Consider the following 5048-nt stretch of genomic DNA (forward strand, 5'->3'; position numbering starts at 1 on the left):
TGTCTGTAAAACATCAGATAAAATATTTAAGTAACATTCTGAAAAAGAGTGTTGTAATCTGTGGTATCCTGATAAATATGTAGATAGAGCATAAGCATGCATGAGCATAATGTCCCAGTAAATTTAAAACTATATGCCCATTTTCACTGCTGCATTATACTGCCAGCCCATTCTCCAGAGCTTGGACCATGACTAACATGTCTCAGACATCATCTGTCAACTGCTAGCCACTAGCTTTCCCTAATTAAGGTCTCCACCATTATTGGTGCCAACACCCATGTCCTCATCTGACTGTCCTGTTCCGTCTTGCCCAGCAAACTCCATATCAAAGGCAGGAGGCCACTACAGGAAATATGAACCAGAATCAGGATCCTGGCATGGTTGGATAGATGTTTGGATCCTGCACCTAATTTGCACTGTGGAAACAAATCTTCCATTTCCCCAGAAAGAGATCTAGTTCAGAACTGGGGATAAGTAGCTAAAGCCTCTTGTAAGTTTGAGCTTGAATCCTAGTAACTTCATGGACATGTCATTACCGATTTCTTGGCAACAATGTGTGGTGCAAAATGCAAAGTAAATTGCTCTCCACGATAGTGGGAAAGTGGGAAGGTATATGACAAAGTGAGCTGAATTTGGCCATATTCTGCATATATCTACCCACCATAACCTTAAGCAAGCTGCTATTCTTGTACAGATGGCTGGGACAGCATATGCGAACACCAACATGCTCAGTATGATTATTGTTACTGTTAGACATTCTTCTTTCTCCTAGGACATGATATGGGAGAAAATGTGCTCCTGTTGGAGAAAGACCATCATGAGAATGGCATTTCTTGTGGTGAGGAAGTATATTTATCAAAGGAGGTCTCTATAATTATGGCACCCACCTGCTGTTTATAGAATCCCCCTAAATTGAAGGTTACAGAGATACAGGAGGAGAGGCAGCATATATTAATTATTTACTTGTTTTTCTCTGAACTCAGAAGTGGTTGGAGTAGACTGGGTACAGCAGAGATGTCAAAATAAGAGAGGATCAGTTTCTGCCATGTCATTTTTCTGTTAGGAACAATGACAAATCAGTTACGTTTTGTGTTGCAAGATTTGGGACAGGGCACCCATCAGATCCTAAACCCCTACAATATCCTGAGTTGTGTGTTGACCCTCTAAAAAATTAAATGTAAAAAGGAGCCAAAATCTTGCATGGTCATAAGACTGCCAAAATCCAAAGTGAGACAGCTGCCATGTAGATTGATTGATTGATTTCTGGTATTTCTATGCTGCCCTATTCCAAAATTATATCTGAACAGTGACATCTGATGAGATTGGATGATCTCACAAGATTTTAGGGTGATTTTGTGGGGAGGGATACTTCGTACCTAGAAAAGGAGGCAAGTCCTGATTTATCATAGAATATGGGATAGGGAAAATATTTTGGATTTTTTTTTAACCAGAACAGAAAATGACAAACCAATGGCCCAAGTTAGCATACTCCAGATTGTTGGGTGATAGAGACTTAAGTCCTACATAGAGATATTAAAGAAATTGGAAATATTTCACCTTGAGAAGATTGAGAGAATCATGGAACCATAGAACTGTGAAGTTAAAAGGGACCACAAGGATTATCTAATCCAACCATCTACAATGTGCAGGATAACACAGGAGGTGACCGCCCAGCTTCTTCTTCAAAATTTACAGAGATGGGAAACCCACAAATGTTCCACTGTTGTACAGATCTTAACATCAGGAAGTTTTTTATTTATTTGAGATATAATCACATCCTTTCATCTTTCAGAGGGAGCATGATATGATAGAATGCTTCAATTATCATAAGTATACCATACAAAAGGTTGAGACCTGTTCTCTCTCTTCCATCATGCAAGACACCAGATAATGGATTTAAGCTACAGAAAAACAAATTTCAACTGGGAGTTTGAAAAACCTTCCTAACAGTAAGAACAGTGTGATGACCCAGAGAAGGGGTTGGCTCTTATTTACTGGATATGTTCAGGCAGAAACCAGACAACCATCTGTCTGGGTGGCTTTAATTCCTCCTCCACTGAGCAGAAGGTTGGACTTGGTGGCCTCGAGGGCACTTTCCAACTCTTAAGACTTTATGAAGATATGATTGACAGCCATGTTCTGATCCACTCATCAGCTCTGGGAGACAGATCAGTTAGCATCCTAATGTCAAATGTTTTCATTCTCCAAGAATGTGACAAGACAGTCTACCTCCTGAATGAGTAATACTGTGCTCTCCACAGGGGATATATTTATTTTGAAATGACAAAAAGCCATCTAGTCCCTCCGTATAGACTTTAATTTTGCAGATGATGAGCTAATGGGTTTTGACAGCAAGGCTATATTCAGATGGACTGAAAAAAATCATAGTGTTCTCCTCTCTGTAACTCTCTTCTTCAGAAAAGAGGATTCAATAATGTATCCCTGCAAATCTCCATTGTTTTCCAAAACCATGAGCTCAACAAGTTTCTGGAGAGTCTTTGATGGGAATGAAAATAAAATACTGGTCTAAAATTAGTTACATGTAGCTCTTCCTGTTGTTCATTGTCATGACTTCTTAGGATTGATCAGACAGAATACAGCATGCAAAGTATTGCTTCCTTGTAAACCATTCTGATTTTTCTTTATTCTTGGGATAAGAAGAATAGAAAAACATAATCTAAACAAGCAGAATTCATCCAATGTATACAGACTTACAGTTCTCCCCTCCATTGGTGTGGGAGGTTGGAATATAGCAAATCCAAGGTAGTAGTAGTAATAGCTGCTACTAAATTCCCCCAAAGAATTAATCAAAGGCTTCAAATAAACTTAGCTGGCCATATTTCACAGTTAGCAAAAGTTGGGTGGTCTTCTTGTTTTTTTGGATCCATTTCTCTTTCTGGACATTTGGGTGGGGTAAACAGATCCTATGCTGCATCTTCCTCCTTGCCTAGTATCCCAATGCTTATTCCAGTTAAGTGGTCTTGAATGCCCACAGAACTACATCTTTTCAGAAGTTAAATCCATCTTTGCTTGCTAGCCATTTTTTTATACCATCTCTACCTTTTCCAACTTCAGTTCAATTTCCACACCTTCCTACCAGCTTCTTAGCCTATTTCAGCTTCAACAGTCTCCTCTGTGAGAGATTCTTTGTGTGGGCAAAACCTTTATTTGTTCTTCTTTCAGCTGTTTCCCACTCCCAGGTTCCCAGCCACAAGTACTGTTTGTATGTCTGAGCAATCACATAACCAGAGGAAAGATGGTGTTTAGCTTCCCCATTCTGTCCCACTTATAAAAAAGACAGACAGTTTGTTTTTGAGAGTAGGAGAAAAGCAGGAAGATTTAGGAATGTTGGTCTTCCAGCATTTTCATCCTGCAAGCCAACATGGCCATCCTTACTACACTTACATGGAAGGAAGTGCCATCAAATGTTACTGAGTCGAAGCAATTTGCTGTGGAAGAATGGTCCCAAATGGTCCCATCGCTGGCCCACCCAGTGATGGAGAGAGATGGAATTAAAAAATGGCTAGCAAGCAAAGATGGTTTTCGCTTCTGAAGAGATGTGGTTCTGTGGGCATTCAAGACCACTAAACTGGAATAAACGTTGGGATACTAGGCAAGGAGGGGGATGCAGCCTAGGATCTATTTGGAGACCGATTATCAATGCCAGGAAGCATTTGATTGCAGTTATTGCGGCTAAAAGTGGTGCAACCAGTTACTGAATCTAAGGACATCACTTTTTCACACTGGCACGTCATACATTGGATGACTTTGTTTATAAAATAAATGAAGCAAGCACCAAAAGTTGGTATAATTTATTCCGTCTGGATCCTTTTATATATCATTGAAACCCACATAAAATGCTAATAACTTTCAGTGGCAAAGGTATGCAAAAATTCAGAAAATTCAAAAGGAAGGTAACACTCCCCATCTCCACCCCAACTCCCACCAAAAAGCTACATATATCTGGAGTGTCCATATTCAGACAGCCACTTGATGGCAGCAGAGACACAGTCAAAACTCCCTTGTGGTCACACCAATATTTGCTGTCCAGGTCTGGCAGCTGTAGACATAAAGGAAGGCCCATACAGTTCCCTTTTATGCCTGGCATCCAAACATTCTTAGAAGTTAAAACACAAGAGGCAGAGTGGCCTACAGCAGAAATGGATATCACAAATTTTTCTAACTGATTTTTCTAGAGAAGCTCCAAATGCATTCAGTTCCAAGATTGAGTTCAAGAGGCCAAACTCAGTTTGCAGTTTTGGATTAACACTCAGAACATTTCATTTTTGCTCATTCTGTCTCCTCCCCGCTCTCCATAAAGTTCCATATTAAAAAATAAAAATGCAGGAAGCTACATTTAATGTAAAGAAAACGTGTGTAGTGAAGGTTTTTTTTTAATAACTTCTAGAGTCTGGACACTTTTGCACCCTGTGTAAATTGCTAACTTAATCAAGGCTTTCTGAAAGATTAGTGCATTATTGACTTCAGTGAAAGTGTGTTGAAGCATATAGGATGAGTGGAAGGAAGAATAACAGCCAATTAATTTTGCTCAGGCTTAATTCTAGTTGGAAATTCAAGAACAGAGACATCTGCATTGACTTAAAACTCTAAGGTTACATTCATATAACACAGCTGCATTCACACAACCAGTTAAACTTGGTTATGATTAACCCCTGGTCAGATTTTTATAGGTTAGCAGACATCCCAACCCAGCATATACAATACTATATTGTACTCTGCAAGAAAATGGGTTAATTCAGTAAGTAGCTAAGCATATTGTTGAATACAACCTAGCTGTGCCAAAGGGGGGATACAATGCAATCTTAAATTTGTTCATGCATTTTCCTGCACAGATATAGAAGGTTTGGTCCGTTAGTTGGTGTATGGTTTCTTTATAATTCATATCTTGCTTTTCTATCCAAATATGCAGAATTGGGGCATCATAAATATGTGTGAGTAAGCAGCATAAGCTCTTACTATTTTTTCACTCCTTTTCTGTATACTTCATAATGTAACCCCAAAGGAAATAGCATGATGGATATGTATGT

This window comes from Candoia aspera, chromosome 8, assembly GCF_035149785.1.
Source record: "Candoia aspera isolate rCanAsp1 chromosome 8, rCanAsp1.hap2, whole genome shotgun sequence".
Taxonomy (NCBI): domain Eukaryota; kingdom Metazoa; phylum Chordata; class Lepidosauria; order Squamata; family Boidae; genus Candoia; species Candoia aspera.